We start from the raw sequence: 19,227 nt of genomic DNA on the forward strand, positions 1-19,227 counted from the left end.
AGCCGGTGGTTGCCAGTGGAGGGCTCCAGCACTTATTTTTGAGGGCCAGCACTTATGTTTTTTTGCATGAGGTATTATTTCTGTGAACATAAGACAAAAAAATTGGAAATACGGAGAAACAGAAAGGCCGAAAAGCGTCACAAAGGGACAAAGCAGAAAGCAGCAAGAGTGAGCTGCAGGGGCAGGGAGTGGTTCTAAATGGATTAAAAAGGCAAAAGCTGGCTTTAGGATTATGCTGCCTGTTCTGTGCTCGCAGTTTTAATTGCAATAGCAAATGTATTTCAGAGGAGAGCTTTGGGCAGCAACGCATTTTTATTTACAAATTAACCACTGAGGGCATTCCCACCACCACAGCCTAGCAAACAGTCACTGTTGCCTTTAAGAAAGGCTGTCTTCTTTAAACTTGATTTCATGCCACCGCCATCTTAATCAGCTAAATCATGGAAAGACTGGGCCCGAAAGGAAATGCAGCGATGAAGTTAGAGGCAATACTACTGCAAAATGCCAAAGGCAGATGGCACACTGTGGATGGAATATTGTTTGCAGGGACATGCTTCTAAAGTTCCAGTGGATGACTTCTTTTACTGGTGATCCATAAGGAACTACACCTGGTATGCTGCAAAGAACAAAAATATTTGCGACTTCGAAAGTACCTTTAATACATTGCTAGTTCCGTTTTTGCTGTCACAAATTGCGTGCTCGGCAACGACAGAAGCATCTGCTACATAAGCCCTTATTGACATCCGAATAAGAGTTCAAGAGCAATCAGAAAAAAAATGTTTTATCGAAATTATTTAAAAAAAAGTTTTGTTCTTGTACAGGTGTAATTCTTTTCATATTACAGCGTCTTTTGGCATAGTGCAACACCATCACTCTTTTAGCCAGGATGACAGGGAAATCTTCCAGGACATAAATCTCAGGTGATCTGGAAGGACCAGCTTGTAAACTTCCACCACTGAAATAGAAAAAGGGAAAGACTAATGAGTAGGTTGATAACAAACATCTAAAAAGAAACACCTTGCTTTTGGATTTCGAATAGGGCCTTCCAGGAATAATGTCCCAGGAAAGAATCTTGACCCTGACCAGGAGGCAAAGGATCATGCTGGAAGGTGTAATGGCATAAAGCTGTAGCAAGGGCCGACCGTGTAGGAAGGCATAGAGCTCAGGAGCTCCCATGTCTGTATGCCAGTAGACAAAGGTGAGCTTGATGATACCAACATAAGGAAATCAGGTCCCATTTAAAAGACAAGCAATGGAAGACATATCTATGCAGGATCCATTCATTACTACCCCTAAGAAAATGAAAGTGTCAGTGTGCTACCTGGGTCTTGAGGTCTGGAATATGTTCTGTCTTAAGGGACAGTTGATTGTTCAGGCAGTAGAGCAGTACGTCCCATGCAATGTCCTCGAGGACCTTGAAGAAAGATCTTCCCAGATGACTAAAATAACAGACAGTCAGATTTTTGCCTAGCCAAAGGAGGATACTGCAATTACTCTGCAGTTCCAGGCCTTTTTACGGAACAGCTATCATAGACGCTACTCAAGGGCATTCTTTTCCAGGTGGAGGTGGGACTTGTAGAAAAGACTATGCTGAAGGTGAGATATCTTGAGATGCTGTGGGGGCCTCATTGCATAACGGTCATGGAGAATGCCCTGAATTTAGGAGCAAAGAAGACCCCTTTTCCTGCAGAGAAAGGTGCGTGATCTTGAGAGATGTAAAAAGCATCTTCTTGATCTTTGAAAGTTTGTGAAATGAGGGGGTCATTCTGACCCCGGCGGGCGTCGGGAACCGCCATTTGACCACTCCGCGGTCAAAAGACCGCTGGCGGCATTCCGACCTTCCCGCTGGGCCAGCGGGCACTAACAATGTTAGCGCCCACCGGCCCAGCGGGAAGGGGGCCTGCAACACTGAAGCCGGCTCCGAATGGAGCCGGCGGTGTTGCAGGTGTGCGATGGGTGCATTTGTACCCGTCGCGCTTTTCACTGTCTGCTAGGCAGACAGTGAAAAGCAGGCTGGGGCCCTGTTAGGGGGCCCCTGCACTGCCCATGCCAGTGGCATGGGCAGTGCAGGGGCACCCAGGGGCCCCAGGACACCCGTTCCCGCCAGCCTCTTCCTGGCAGTGTAAACTGCCAGAAACAGGCTGGCGGGAAGGGGGTCAGAATCCCCTGGGCAGCGCTGCTTGCAGCGCTGCCCTGGTGGATTCGCCCAGCTGGGGGAAATCCGGCGGGAAACCGCCGGACCCGGTTTTCTGACCGCGGCTTTACCGCTGCGGTCAGAATGGGCAGGGAAGCACCGCCAGCCTGTTGGCGGTGCTTCCGTCATTCGCGGCCCTGGCGGTCTTTGACCGCCAGGGTCGGAATGACCCCCTGAGTCTCAATTGGCTGAAACAATGTTGACAAGAAAACCCAGAAAGTAGAGTTTTTAAAGGAAAATGAAGGCTATCTTCCTAAAGTTGATCACACATCAGACCCATTGAAGAAAGGAGATCATTAGGTTGGTATGGCAGAGGGACATCTGATGAGGCTTAGCAATTATTAGAATGCTGACCAAGTAGGCAATGAGGCAGACACAATGAGCATGAAGCCAGGCCATCAGACAACACATGAAATTGGTAAAACATCATACAGCTAAGGAAAGTCCAAAATGCAGATGAGTCAACTGTTGTTGCTTTCTGGAGCAAAGACATGAAACAGAAGTTTCTGAGTCACCTTAGTGAAGATAGTGAGGTTAGCATCCATGACATGTTTGACTTTTGCAGATTTTTAAAGCTCACACAGCATCTGGAAAAGGTTATCTTGGAATTAAAGTACTACTGGACAAAAAGCAAAAGCTGATGTCTACCTGGAGTTAAAAAGTCAGGTTTTGAGTTTCTTTTTGAATTCCATTAAAGTGCTCACAGATCATAAGGACAGAGGGAGTTGATTTAGGCTTTCAAGGAAGATATTGGCCAGTGCTGTTTCCAGAATTGTCCTTGGTGACTAGTTTTCAGGGCCTGATATTATTGTGTAAGTGGGGAATATTGGCTGTTAACAGAGGCTTAGCTGTGGGATTATCAAAAACTATAAAGTAGTGATCTGACCAGGTTACAGGCAAGGGAAGCTTGTTCTTATGTTTCAGATAAATATCCAGGAGGAGGTAAATCCATTTGAAAGGTGAATATACGACCCACTGATCAAAGGATTTCATTTTGGTTACAGGGCACATACCTGCATTCTGTTTTCTCTTCCACCAGGAAGGCAGTGCTGAAAAACCCCTAAGTTTAGACGTGCCTCAATGATTGGTCCCTGTGAGCAGATATCCATAACCTCTTGCCCACTATCAAAAATTCCAGCTGGACTTTATATGCTTGTTCATGCTAGGATTGTTTACTGATAGTATTCATTATACTGACTCTCTCTTCATCGCCCAAGTTCTTACTTATGGAGATGTGTTGAGCTAATCAAAGAGGCACAGCAATTCCAATTTTCATATTTCCAATGTATAAACTCCCTCCAAGAAGACTCTTCCTTACCTCATGAAGGGCTACAAGGAGTATGTCACCCTAATCCTTTATATGAAATTATTCTGAGACACCTTGCAATCTAAAACACCTGTAGAAGGGAAGTAGACATGCAGACTTGCAAGAATTTCGACATGAACTTGTAATAAATATGTTTTCCTGTGTTAGAAATTCTATCTGTATTTTCCCAGTGTTTACTTATACATACCAATGGGTTTTTACCTCTGGTGTGCTCTGAGGCCTCCTAAAAAGACCTTAGCCACATTATGCTATACAGTATGTGAAATGTTAGTTTTCCTCACTTTCAGTGCATCTACGTATGCTTCAGGCACACCATGATATAAGGCCTCAAATTTGATGGTAGAAGGTGTGAAATAATAGTTATGGAGTATTATCTTTACCTCTCATAATCCAGTAGGCCTGCAGCACTTCTATGCCTAATGCCATAGCGTAATTTAAAACCTAGATACAGCTAGGGCTTGGGTGGTAGAAATCACTGTGAATTTTACTGGCTTTGTGTAATTTTTCCATACATGGACTAAGCTGGGACAGAATTTGATGTTTGCATCTTCGTAGCTGAAAATAACCTGAATTAGCTCATACTAAGATTCTTGCTATGAGTTCAGCTAGCCTCATTGAACAAATGGCAGTATGGCGCCTTTATAGATTAACATGCTTCTACCAGCAATGTGAGACTACATCTTTTTTCCAGAATCTTTTATTAAGAGGAAATTCTAGCAGGAAAGTTTGTAGTTTTCTGTGGGAGGCATGCTTATTACTTTTTTTAGCTTGATTTGTAGGTTATACTGTGGTAGGTCTCACTATTTGGAAAGTCCTCCATGATGAGTTCTATTGTGTTCTGGCAAAAAACATGTTACTAAACCCAAATTTCATCACTCTGTGGCAAATGTGTGGGTCTTGAGTGAGGAAATGACTGTAAGATAGGGTGGTATATCCCTACTAATGGTACACTAAGGGTTTTCTATAAAGACACCCATGCATACCTGTCAAGAAACAAGAACTAAGGAGATCAGTTTCCTGATTTGGTCTCGAAGGATTGTGAGCCCTGAGTCTAATCTCAACATTCTGTTAGGCTTGCTCGAGACCTAGATGCTGGACGTGCTTGCTTTCTGAAGGTCATAAAAATTAAGATGCAACTGCTAGTTTGTGGGGCATTGTCAACAGACCTGCTGAAAGCCCGAGTAGTAGATTTAAATCACTTGTGGAAACAGCTAATCTCTTAAGAACTACTTAATACCAATGTGGGACTTAATTGTGGAGGCATAGAGTGCTACAACCTAGAAGAGAAAGCCAGAATCCGAAGAAAGACATTGACTACATGAAAAATCAGCCTGTCCATATCTTAAGTAGGGTTGTCTTCACTTTAGAGTAACCAGTTCCATTAAATGTCTCTCTGTGGCAAATATCAGCAAGATGAACTCATGTAGGCTACAAATATTATTGCAGTATCCTGGAGGTGCGTTTATGGGGAAGTATTACGAAAATCTAAAATTAGAGCAAGGTCCTATGGTGGAACCAGTGGCCTAGTAACAGTTTTAGAGAACATAACTCCTCTGACTACCCTGGCTCCAATTCCCTTTTCAAGAACTGCCCAGTTTCCCCACAGGTCCACTGTATCTTAACAAGTCCACCATTGGACTGATGTCAAAATCCTCAAAATCCTATAGCAGAAAGAACCAGCATAACCTCACCATCTCAAGTTTTTTGCTAAAAAGAGGGCTCTGATGATTCTATGACCTTACTGAAGAGTTGAACCTTGAATAGATGTTTCCCCCTGCTTTACTTCTAGATTTCTGTTTTTTCAACATTGAGACTTGCAGACTTAAATGTTGGCATACAAGGGTACTATTCTGTTGTTTATCTCCAGTATCTTTCAGTATAGTCAGGCATATGTACTACGGGCTGGAGTCGCAAAAAAGACTGAAAAAAAAACCCAACATGTTGCTTTCTCAGTGTTATTACAATGCTTTTGGGAGAATTTCAGACTACGCAAATATTTCCTGTAATAGTACCAAATATCAGAAACAAACTCCTATATCTAAGACTTCTCAGGTACGTAACAATTTTGACATATGGAAGTGTAGCAGTTGAACATTTGTGCATGTAGACATGTGACACTAAAGTGCATGGGCTCTTCAAAAACGTATTTCTTTACAAGATAGAAATATTTTCAAGAATCTTCTTGGTGTTAATATACCAGCAAATGTGTGAGTTTATGTGTGTTCACCAAAGTACTGACCTGGCCAGTAATGCCAACAAACGCACTCCTGCAATGAGGATTACTTCCATGGAAATTCATAATACCCATTTGGATGGTTATTTTCTGAAAGTTTCATACTGGTACCACCACACGATTGTGTACAAAAATGTTAAATTCTACTTTACTCATGTCTAGGTCCCCGGGACCATGCCTCCAATGCCTTTATCAAGTTTCTATGTTGTGCACACTTTCTTCTTTATTTCTATACATCGCCCACAGACATCTGATACTGCATGAAGCATACAGCCCATATAAAATATTTCACTTGTAGAGAAGTGTGATTAAGATAAGAACCGCAAGATATACTCAAGCTTGACTTGGCAAGCAGTTGAGGATGAAGCTCTTAAATTGTATTTAGATCTCACTGCAACAGCTTTACTTGCTTGACATAGGTCATGTCATCAATAGCAAACACATACAGAGAGAGGGTCTTTCAGTCAGCCTACTTCAGCCACTGATTTGTAAAGGTCTGCAGCCTTGAACCATTGCTTGAGAAAGTCTCATTGATATTTTGAGCCACACCAGAGAATTGTTTCAGTCAAGTTATCAGCTAATCCAATTTTACAGCATGGGTGGTAAAGTGAAATATCCATGCAGTATAATGTAGGTAAATGTGTGGTTGTTAAAGTGTTCCCAATCCGTTTTGTTGCTGATTACAATTGAAAGGACCACTTTCTAATCAAGAAGTCCCAAACAGAGAGATTTGTTATTTGTTATAATAGTCTTCAGTGTGTGCAGACTTTCAACATGTAAATACTTCCTATTCAGCCAACGTAACCCATTCCTTATCATATAGGACTTCTTCTGAGCTGAAAGAATACCTGAAAGAATATATGTTCAAATAATTGCATGTACATAAATCTTAAAATTTACAATAAATCTTGAATAACAATATATCTCTAATTGTTCATGTTTATAATTAAATAGTATTGCTAATTTAGGAACAAACAGAATTGCAAAGGGGTGAAAATGGCTATGAACCTCAAGCAATACTCCAATCAATTAAAATAAAGGGGTAATTTGGCTACTCAACCATGGGGTACGGGTATGCACATCCTGCACCCTTCTGTGCCATTTACTTATTTTTTTAGGACCTGCCGACTGAGTCACTGCTACCTATATGTTGGGCCGCAGATGCTATGACCAGCCAATCTGATTGTTTCAGTTTCACGATATGACTCTGAATGCCCAAATCTAAAATGATTGACAGGAGAAAAAGCTTCCTTGCCAATTAGATTAATTTTGGTTTTAAGTTTTGGATCTGCAGAACCCCACAAGTTAACAGTTTCACATAATTCTGCTAATTAATTGTCCAGATAGCTGTAAAATTTAAGCTCTTCTTCCCCAACCAGACAAGCTTTTAAAAGTTGATATCTAAAAAAATGATGAATGAATTTACACTAAAGGAAGAAAAAACACTTCCTTAATTAAAAGTCTACATTCTTACAAACTTTTGTGTAATTGTGTTCCGGCAAGAATCCTATGGAAATTAAAATGGGAAATGGCGTTTTTGGGATCATCAGCTTTATTGATCCTTGTTTGATGGATCTGCACAATTGTTTTCACAAAGAACCCAAAGAGGATGTACTTTCTCTGGAAAGTTTAAAGTCAATTCGGTGCCTAAGTTATTAGGAAAATAGCTATTGACCAAAAGCTAAACCATAATGATGTATTTTACCTTCTGTTGGTCGCCAGTAGGTATAGTTAAGACCTAGTTTCCATAGGAAGAGCATTTTTTGTTTTGCTGCCACTTGACGAATCATGACAACATTTTCAAAACATATACTTCAGTCAGTTGAGCTGCTGTCTTGAAAGTTTTGGGGTGATCCCTCAAGGGGAGGCGAAAAAAATGGGGGGGTCCCATTACACTTTTCCCCAATCATTTTCCCACAGCCCAAACCGCTGAACGGAATTATACCAAGTTTGGCAAGAAGCTAGATCCTGTTCTGCAGTTTTGTGCTTTTTTGTGATTTGGTGTGTTAGACTTGGAATCCTTGGCGTGGTCTTCCCTAACTTTTTGCCTCTGTTTCCCAGGTTGTTGATGTGTGCTGGACTCTGTTTTTGTTACTCTGGGCACTTTACCACTGCTATCTAGTGCTAAAGTGCAAGTGCTCCTATAAAAAATGTGTATGTAATTGGTTTATCCATGATTGGCATATTTGATTTACTGGTAAGTCCCTAGTACAGTGCACTAGAGTGCCCAGGGCCTGTAAATCAAATGCTACTAGTGGGCCTGCAGCACTGGTTGTGCCTCCCACAATAGTAGCTCTGTAAACATGGCTCAGACCTGCCACTCCAATGTCTGTGTGTGCAGTTTTAAACTGCCAATTTGACTGGACAAGTGTACCCACTTGCCAAGCCTAAAACCTCCCTTTTCTTACATGTAAGATACCCCTAAGGTAGGCCCTAGGGAGCCCCATGGGCAGGGTGCAGTGTATGGTTAAGTTAGGACATATACTAATGTGTTTTATATGTCCTAACAGTGAAATACTGCCAAATTCGGTTTTCACTGTTGCAAGACCTATCCCTCTCATAGGTTAACATGGGGGCTACCTTTAAAAATGATTAAAGCGCAGATTCCCTTTGGGAGCGGATAGACATGGAGTTTATCGTCTCTGAGCTCACAATTTAAACATACATCTTTTAGTAAAGTTGATTTTAAAATTGTGTGTTTGAAAATGCCACTTTTAGAAAGTGAGCATTTTCTTGCTTAAACCATTCTGTGCCTCTGTCTGTTTGTGAATTCCCTGTCTGGGTCAGTTTGACAGTTGGGCTGTTTGCACCTCTTTTTAGACAGTGCCACAAAGGGAGCTGTGGTGTAGCCTGCATATCCTGAGGAGCCATCTGTGCTAGCGGGGAGGAGTGGTCACTCACACCTGAAAGGGATGTGCCTGCCCTCACACAATGCAGTCTCCAACCCTCTGGTGTGTGTCTGAGGCCTGGCATGGGCAAGGCAGGATTTCACAAACAAGAGAGACCTTTTTTTGAAGTAGGCCTACTTCAAAGGCCAAAATGGGTATTAGAAGGGCACCCAAAACCACAGACTTTAGATCACTTCTGGACATCAAGAGGAACCTCTGCCTGGAGAAGAGCTGAAGAGCTGAGGAGAAGTACTGCCCTGCCTGTGACTGTGCTTTGTGGAGCTATCCTGCAGTTGCTGCTTCTGCCTGGTGAAAGACTGGACTTTGTTGTGCATTCCTGCTTGTGAAAAAATCTCATAGGGCTTGTCCTGAGCTTGCCTCCTGGTGTTGAAGTCTCAGGGCCATCAAAGAATTCTCCTGGCAGCATCTGGACTCTCTCCTGAGACTCCTGTCCTCCTGCCAAGTGGTGTCCTATCCAGTTCCCGGGGTCTTGACAGGTGAAGCTGGCAGACCAAGATTGAAAATCCACTCACCGACTGCCGTGCGGGGAAATTTCCAACACAACCTCAGAGACACGGCTGAAGAAACGATGTGCCGCCGGCTCCGCGGCTGAAATCGACGCACCACTTGCCGTGCAGCAGGGAGATTGATGCTCGCGACTTGAAAAGCGCCCCATCGCTAACAGAGGATGGTAATGTCGCAACCCACACAGCGCGGTGTGCTATCACCGTGCGGCAGGATTTTCTACGCAAACCTTGCTGGGTGCAGTAAAACGATACAACACCTCCCCGGACCCGAGTGCTGCCTGGATCGATGCAACGTTTTCCTGCAGAGAGGAAAACCGACGCACGCCGACCCAACCGGAGAAGGAGAAACTATCTCGCCTCCGGGTGAGAAATCGGCGCACCACTTACCTTTTTCGACGCACACTCGCCCGTGCATGCTATTTTGACTCTACCCAGGTACTTTTCAATGCTAACAGTGTTTTACCTGTTTACAAAAGGATTTAAGACTCTTTTGCTTTTAAAATTAATAACTTGACTTGTGTTTGTTGGATTTTTGTTGTTTTTGTTTTGTTTTATTTAGATAAATATTTTCTATTTTACTAAACCTGAATTGTGCCATTTTGTAGTGTTTTCATTATGTTATTGTGTGTGTTGATACAAATACTTTACACCTTGAACTCTGAAGTTAAGCCTGCCTGCTAGTGCCAAGCTACCAAGAGGGTGAGCGGGGGTTAGCTGAGGGTGATTCTCGTCACCCTGACTAGAGTGAGGGTCTTTGCTTGGACAGGGGGTAACCTGGCTGCCAACCAAGGACCCCATTTCTAACATGGTGTAAATCAGTTCAGCAGTTTTTCAGATATTAAAGGTTAAAGTATATAGATATCTAGGTAAGCGGAACCAACTGTCTTCAACAATGAAGTGTTGGCAGCCATTTTGGGACTTGTCTTCAGCCAAGTCCCACAAAAAAACATTAAAAAAGAAAAGGGGTCAGCGTAGGGATACCCTCAGCCCCTAGCCTTGGTGTGGGGGACCCCAGGGACCCCGTCAGGGCTAAAAAGCATTTTTTTTTTTATATTGGAAAAATCTGCTGATGGATCTGCAGACTTTTCGGAGATAAACAAAAAGCACAGTTTCCTTTGCTCTTTGTTTATTTAGCCCCCGGTGGGCCTGGTACTGGGTGCATTGGGGACTGTTAAGAAGAGGGGGGAGCAGGCTCCCTCTCCCATGGCTTACTGAAGCCCCAGGAACCACCACCTCCCTGGGGCACTGCTTTTTAAGTATTTAGAAGGCTGCGTGGCACACCTCTGGCCCGGGGTATGCCACCTCCCCAGGGCAAAGTTCTGAAATGAATGTGGAGGGCCTGCACGGCCCCCTGCAGTCTCAGAGCCCACCACCTCCCTAAGACACTGAAAATTATGTTGCAGGATGGGCCCACTGGACCCACCGGTCCCACCTGCAGCCCCGGGGACTGCCACCTTCCCGGGGCAAAACATCTTTAATTATTGTGGGGGGTCTACACAGCCTCTCAGAGCCCCAGGGATCACCACCTCCTGAGGCGAATCATAACATTTATTGGGGGGGCACATGGCACCTCCACAGCCCCTGAGACCGCCACCTCCCCAAGGCTGAAATAAAATAAAATAGTGGGTCTGTGCATGGACCCTCAGGCCTAGGGTCCACATCCTCCCCTGGGCTAAATTCAACACTGGAGAATAGCTGTGTGGCCCCCCTCATGGAACCATAGATGGTCGTGGAGCCGGGACCCCTCCGGGCCAGCTCCAGTTACCTCCTAAGGTGCCCATCCTCTGGTGGTAGCTGTTTGCTTTTCCTTGGTTTGAGTTGACAGTTCCCACCAAGCAAAAGCAAACATAACTCCTCATTCTGCAAGCCGGAGCCGTCAAACAGCTCCTGCTTGAAGAAAAGAGAGTTTTCATCTGCTTCCCTGCATGAAAATATGGGTGCAGGGAAATAGATGAAAACATTGCTCCCACAAGCAGGGAGCTGCAAGAGACGGGAGCCGGTTAAGACTGGAGTCTCTCCCCATGGTTCTGTCACTTTCTCTCTCTCTCTCTCTTCCATCCTATTGTGGGATGGAAGACAGAGAGGGAGAAAGTGATATGAATGCTATACATTCCTAGTGTTTCAACATTTATGGCACTTCCAATCATGATCTTTAGTTTGAATGTCGTAGTTATGTCTAGACACTGAATGGGAAAGAGTCACCTGTGGCCTAGTGGTTAAGGTCTCAGACACCCACACCAAGGGTTGAGGGTTCCACTCTAGATGTGTCATTGGTCATTTCCCTCCTTTACTTTCTTTTGAACCTCAAAAAAGCAGTGTGTGGCATGGGGTTGGGTGGTTAGAGAGGGTTGGACGCAACGCCTGGCCACAGAATCAAAATGCCTATATATATATTGGTCTGCTTTTCCTTAGAAGAATCATTTTTTGGATTTCTAATAACTTTGGCCCCAGTTTGATGAATTGTCACAAAACTTTTTTTTAAAAGGTGATCTTCTTCAGCTCCTTCCTAGAAATTTTGGGGTGATCCCTCAAGTGGGATGAAAAAAAATGGGGGGCCCAAAACATGAAATCGCCATGCATTTTCAATAGACTTCTTTCTTCTTTAGACATGGCTGCAGCAAAAATTGCTAAAGAAAATTACACTGAATTCGTCAGGAAGCCAGATCTTGATCCGCAGATAGTATTTTTTCTGATTGGGTGTGAATCCATTCAGTAGATTTTGATAAATTAAGAGTGAAATATAATTGGTTATTTGGACGAGTAGTCTTTCAAGAGTCCTGTAGGAGTCTTGCTGGAGCGCAAATTCAAAAATAGAGGCCTGTGATTGGTGGAAAGGCCCATTTTGTCTGTGAGTCTTGTGAGAGTGAGCACTCTGCTTGACAGGCTCTCCCACTATTTTCAGAGAGGAGGTGTCTAAGGAATAACTACGGTGAAGAACATAAGTGTATATTGTTTTTATATTGTTTTAAACTAATTTTCTATGATCTTGCAGCACTCTCATGTGATCGTGAATAGTAAAAAGGGGTAGATGAGTTCTGAATACACTCCATTAGTAGGAATGCACATTGTAGTAATTGTTTTTGAGGGGAATTATGTAAGAGATAAGTACTGTGATGAGTAGATGGTTAATTCCTATTTTCCAAAAATAGTTAAGATCCTGCGAGACTCTTGCTGGATTGTGAACAGTAGAAAGGAGTAGGTTATCTTTGAACACACTGTAGTATACACATTTGGGCCCTGATTTAAGTCAAAGTGGTGCAGGGCTTTGCTGCGCCAAAAATAGCAGTGCCACTCTGTGCCACTTTTAAAATGCAGGGTGCGCCATATTTACAGGAATACGGTGCACCCCTAAAGTTCCCCCTGTGCTTAATTAAGCTGTCCACGCCAATGCAGGCATCCTTGCACCATAGTGGAAGGGTGTCTGCGTTGAGGGGATAGATTGTTTGCACACAAAAAAGTACCAAAGTGTCATTTTGGAATGATTGTTTATGTGCAGGAAAGGACACCTTCCTGCTCATAAACAATCCTCCATGGCATTTTTCTTCTTCTATGTGTGCTGCAGAATGCAGCCCACTTCGAAAAAGCAAAAAACAAGGAGGAAGAAAAAACATTCCGCTTTGTTTTTCCATGCTAACGCCACCCCTCTGGATAGCGTTAGTTTTTGGCTCTGCCACAGATTTATGATTTTTTCTAAATCTGGGGCAGCATCAAAAGAAATAGGTTTCGCGGTGGAATGGCCACTGCAACACCCATTGCACGCCCCTCTGATGCAGTAAACTGTGTTGGAGGGGCCCGTATTTACAAGAAGGTGTAACACCACAAAACCTGGCATTACATCACCTTGTAAATATGGAGCAGTGATTAGCGCCACTAAAATGTCATGCAAAGTGACACTCCGGGGGCGCTATGGGCTCTTAAATCTGCCCCTAGGAACTTTATGAAGTCATGTTACTGGAGATGGCATTTGTCAAAGTGTACTATTTACACTCATCTGCTTTGGAAGAGTTGTGAGTAGGCTATACTGTCTTCCCACACCCTACTATGCATATCTATTATCAGAAAGAGAGGTGTTATCAGGGAGGAGTCCCTGGAAAGGGCATACTATGCGCACCTGCCATCCAAGAGAGAGGTCTTAGTGGAGAGGCCTATTCTCTCTCCACACACTCTACTGCATACACCTTTCATCTGATACAAAGTTGTGTTAGTAGAGGCCAGTCCATGTACAGATCCTAATACACACACCTGTCATCTGAGAGAGAGGTCTGACAGAAGATACTAGTCCATGTATACTTCCTACTATGCAGAGCCATCAATGAGACAAAGGTTTCATTGGAGAGGCCAGTTTTTCTCCATACAGCCTATTATGCACACCCATCATCTGAGAGAGAGGTCTGGAAGGAGAGGGTAGTCCATGTGTATATCCTACTATATACAACCATCACCTGAGACAGAGGTCTGATAGAAGAGGGCAGTCCATGTACACACCCAAATATGTACATCTGTGATCTAAGAGAGAGGACAGCATACTACGCACTCCCGTTATCTGAGAAAGATGTGTGGAAAGAGAGGGCAGTCCATGCAGACATCCTACTATGTACATCTTTCACGTAAGAGAGAGTTCTGAGGGAGGGAAAAAGCCAATTTCTCCTTGTACCCTATTACACACACCCACCATCCAGGGATCTCATTGGAGAGGCCAGTCTCTCCATACACACTACTATCTACACCAGTCATCTGAGACAGAAGCCTGTATGGAGAGGCAAGTCTTTCCCCACACCCTGCTACACACATCTGTCTTATAAGAGATAGGTCTCAGTGGAGAGGATACTCTGTCCCACATGCTACTGTTTTTGTACAGTTTTGTTGCAACTCTGCAAGACTCTCGCAAGAGTAGCTCACAAGTCTGATCAAGCTTGCTGCATGGACATGTGTGATCACGCTAGAGGCTCGCAATACCTGGAGGGAAATTAGTGACCCTGCCACAAGATACTATACGATTCTGTAAGCCTCTTGTCAGACCCCCATGGAAAATTACTGGTCCTGCCATGATGTGATTATGATCCTGTGAGATTCCCGCAAGATCTTATGGGGGAAGTGAAAAAAAATGGCCATGGCTCAACCAATAGTTACCATTCTTATTGCATGGTTGAGGACATGCTCGATAGCTTAAATTGTTCTTGGTTGTTTGGAGGAGAAGGAAGCCTGTTAGAGTTGTGCTTATCAGAAGTGACTGAATTTGGAACTGAGGCAGAGTAGGAGGTGTCTTCACCTGTATAGAAGAAACTGTTCTAAGTTCAGGTAATTCAAAATATACTTTCTGAACTTTGTTGAGAAGTATAAGTAAGTGCACTACTGTTTCCTAAATGTATTCTGTACAAGGTTTAGTGAGTGAAAAGCTGTTTGTAGAGGTGCATGTTTACTAATGTAGTTTTCCAGAGGTAGACTTTAGATTGTGATCAGATATCACCAAGTATTGGATGTTGTGTTAAAAAATGAAATGTCCAATCTGTATGTAGTTGTGAGTAAAAGAGGCAGTGTTTCTGAAATTATAAAACAAAGTATCTGCAATCTTTTAATACAAGGCCTAGGGTTTTCATGAACCTTACTGTTCACATGTTTCACCCCTAAGAGACGTTTGAGTGGAGATATTGCCATTTCTAGAGTAAAACACTACTCACTGTGTGTAAAGGGAAATGTGATACTTTAAAAAAATGTATGGAACTATTTTTGAAGGTACTTTATAACATAATTGGGGATTAAAAATGCAGTGTTTGATGAATGTTTTAACAAAAGGAACATGAAGTTAGTGGTGTGTGATTGGGACTGGAAAATACAGAAATGTTTAGAGAATGTAGTGGTGTATTATTCTTATCAATTACCGATCAGCATGTAACTTTATATTTTTTGTTTATTTTGTCTTTTGTAGGAAGAAATGGAAAATTGAGCTCTGAAAACAGAATTACTATCTCATACAATATATGAAGAAGTAGAATAAAAATTGCTTATGTTGATAGAAAGATGGAACAGTAACTGTGTGGAAAGTCAGGAAACAAATGTAATTGCACAGCTGATGATGTTCGTACTGCCTACAACAACATTTATACCCATGGAGAAGCTTGTTCTGTGTATCTCTACTCTCCCTGTTTTTAATGACAAAGTGATCTGCTTACTTGATCAACAAAAATGTGCTTTTTTTTACATAAGGAGGGCTGTTATCTAATTGAGCATTGAGTACCTGGGCAGGCACAGTATCACCCAGTGTAAAAGATAAGTCAACCCTTCAGTGGTTATAAAGCTCTGCAACAGGGGTTAAGGTAGTCCGAGCAAGGTGTTGAGGGTGCATAGCCCTCTAATCTCACCACATGCCAGTGGCAATCATGGTGTATTCCTTGATTTAGCTGCCCATGCTGTACTTTGTTTTGTAATTTTTACCAATGAGCAAAGGTTAGTAATAATTTGTAAAGTTTGTTATTTTTACTGTTGTTGTCCTTTCTTCATGTTGTTATTGTTTATTATATTACTTAATTGTTTTTTAAAATAACAAGTTTAAAGTTACTACTGATTCCTTTCCTTCATGGCTTTTTAAAGATTTGAAAATGAATACAGCCATCTTATGTTGGCTTAAAGCAGCAGTTCATTCTTCAACAACTGTAACTATTCTCTTGCATGTATATGCATATTTAAGGTATGATAGAGAGATTAGTGCTTCTTTCCACTGTAGAATAAACATTTTTATAAAAGAGGCAGGTTTTGATACTGAGGCAAATGTATTCTCATAGTATACTACGCAAAGCTGTTTGCTGGTGGATAGGGCAATTCTTTTGCACATCTAAGTATATATGTTTGTCACTTTGGAGAGACGTTTCAGTGCAAAAATCAGTCTTTGTGTACACCATAATAAACATGCCTGTCCCCAGAAGGAGTTGTCTTAGGGAGAGGTGAGTGTGTCCTTGCATTCAAATGTGCACACTGGTTGTGCAAGACATAGTTGTCAACAGAGAGGATACTTCATTTTACACTCTACTAATGACATTCATTATAATGAAGAGTGGCATGAGCAGAGACTGCAGTCTCTACCCTCATCATATTTTTCACGTGTTACTCTGGGAAGATGTCTCAGCTGAGAGTTCAATGTGTTTTCATATCACAGTCTCTATAGTTGTTATGCAAGATAAACTCATGAGTATAAAGGTAATTCAACTGCATATTTTACTTGTACTTGTTTCATAATTGGAAGATGTGACCACAAAGGTAAGGCACTTTTAACATCCTAATTTGCACTAGCATTACCCAAGAGACATTTCAAAGGAGAGAGACCAGTCTCTCTACATACTATACTACATAGACTTATACTGCAAAGACTTTCCTTGTCTCAGGAACAGGGCAGTTTCTTCCCACAGCCTACTATGCTTACCTGTCATCATGAGTAGAGGTATGATTAGAGAGATACCTTTCTCTCAAATCATGCTAGAGATAGCTCTTACTCCGGTAAGATGTGTTAGAACAGAGATGATATCCTTCCCAGACAGCACTACAAATTGCTTTTGTTCTAAGGAGAGAAATTAGGTGGATGCCACTGTTTCACTGCACTATATTGTACATCCAAGTTGGCATGGAGATAACTGTTAGCGCAGAAGACAAGGTTGGCCTACATACTACCTTATATATCTGCCCGGCTGGGAAGAGCTGTGAGTGGACAAGAAAATCCGTTCCCACCCACTAATAAATATGGTTATTTCCCTGGGGAGAGGGGTCAGTGGGGAGGCTAGTACATGTTATATTTAGGGGTAAATTAATGAATGTCATGATGGGCCACTTTTCTTGCACCCCATTGCGCCCCCTTAACCCACCCTGTGTGCGCCATACTTATGATATGGTGCACCCTGGCGCACATTTGGGAATTAGCATCATAAATGTTGATGCTAGGTTGGCGCTTTGCAGGATTAGCGCCAAAAATATTGATGCTAATCCTGCAAAGTGACAGGAGGCCCAATGAAAACAATGGGAGCATCATTTTACTGGCTGCCTTAGGCAGGCGTTAAAAATGATGCTAGACATGGCACAGTGGAATCTCATGGATTTGTGGCCTCCTAATGCCGGAACACCCCCTTGCATACATTATGCCTGGCGCAGTCATAATGTGGCACAAGGGTTTACAAGGTGGCACAATGCGTGCATTGTGCCACTTTGTAATTATGGCGCAGCAGTTTTCCCACCTTAACTACACATTAGCATAGAAAATGATGCTAATATGGCCCAAGGTGGTGCTAGGGCTTTCTTAAATCTGGCCCTTAGTACGGAAAAGTGAGGTCTTTCATATGCAGTGAGTACTATCCTACCATACTATGCATACTACTGGTCCTAGGAAAGGTGTGTATGGAGAAACAGCGCCTCTTTACACCCCTCTCTATACATAAGTTACCTTCATTCAATGTCTCAGTTGAGAGAGCAATGTCTTACCGTAGTCTAGTGGTGGTAATTGTAAGAGGTAAGTATTATAGTGAAGGAAAATGTAAATTCTTCCTCTTGAGTATTTTTTACAATCTTGAGAGAGTCTTGTGGGATCATTAAAAATAGAGGGCTGCTAAAATGTGGTACATATAAATTATACCTATTACAACAGGATTTTATATTCCATTATAAAAGTAAGCTTTCACGCATAAAGCAGCACACACTGCCCCCTCAGAGTTGACGTGGAGGGCTGTGCACATGGCTCCTGGGAGAGTCAACCACTTTATGAGAGCATCATGACTCCCTGGGTGGCTGAGATAGCTGACTTGCAGGAACAGGAGTAGGATCCTTATCTGAATCAGACAATCAGAGAAAATCAGCAAAGTCAGAGTAATATCCAAAAGTTGGAATGAGAGAAACCCCCAATAGGCAAATAAACTTTGGGATGCTACCATGTAGAAAAATCTATGAGACTTAGATACATCTGAAAACTAAACACCAGGGTGAGTTCAGAGTGGTCTACTTCACATGCACCCCACACCATTTTCTTAACCACAATGTCCTGCAAACCTCCAACTTTGGTGGGAATCACACATGCACCCCACATTTTTGTGATGGAACCTTCCAGAATCTGCAGGAATCCACACAATTCCTACCACCCAGCATTGTCATGCCAATACCAATAAAAACTCTGCCCCACTTGTCAGCCTAAAAACATTTTTTTTTCAAACTGCCATTTTGGACCCGCTTTGGTGCCCCCTCATTTTTGACAGGGCTCTTCCCTGTCACAGGCACTTGGCCCACCTACACAAGTGAGGTATAATTTTTACCTGGAGACTAAGGGGAACGTTGGTTGGTAGGAAATTTGCACCGGTGGGGTGATCCCACACAGAAATGTGGGAAAAATGTGATTTTTAGCTAAATGTGAGGTTTGCTGAGGATTCTGGGTAAGGAAGCACAGGGGGATCCACGCAAGTCATTCCTCCCTGGACTCCCACGGGTTTCTAGTTTTCAGAAATGTTTGGATTTGGTAGGGTTGCCTATATGCCTGCTGAGGCCAGGACCAAAAACACAGGTGCCCCGCAAAAACAGGTAGTTTTGTATTTGTTAATTTTGATGTGTCCACATAGTATTTTGGGGCACTTCTTTTCGTGGGTACTAGGCCTACCCACACAAGTGAGGTACCTTTTTTATTGAGAGACTTTGAGGAATGCTGAGCGGAAGGAAATGTGTGGCTCCTCTCAGATTCCAGAACTTTCTATCACTGAAATGTGAGGAAAAAGTGTTTTTTTTTGCCAAATGTTGAGGTTTGCAAAGGATTCCGAGTAACAGAACCTGGTGAGAGCCCCAAAAGTCACCCCATCCTGGATTCTTCCAGGTGTCTAGGTTTAAAAAATGCACGGGTTTGGTAGGTTTTCTGGGTGCGGGCTGAGCTAGAGGCCAAAATCTACAGCTAGGCACTTTCCAAAAAACAATTCAGATTTCAATGTAAAAATGTGATGTGTCCATGTTGCATTTCCTGTTGCGGGCATTAGGCCTACCCAAGTGAGGTACCATTTTTATCAGAAGACTTGGGAGGAACACAGAATAGCAGAAGAAGTGTTATT

Source organism: Pleurodeles waltl, chromosome 2_1 (genome assembly GCF_031143425.1).
Source record: "Pleurodeles waltl isolate 20211129_DDA chromosome 2_1, aPleWal1.hap1.20221129, whole genome shotgun sequence".
NCBI lineage: Eukaryota > Metazoa > Chordata > Amphibia > Caudata > Salamandridae > Pleurodeles > Pleurodeles waltl.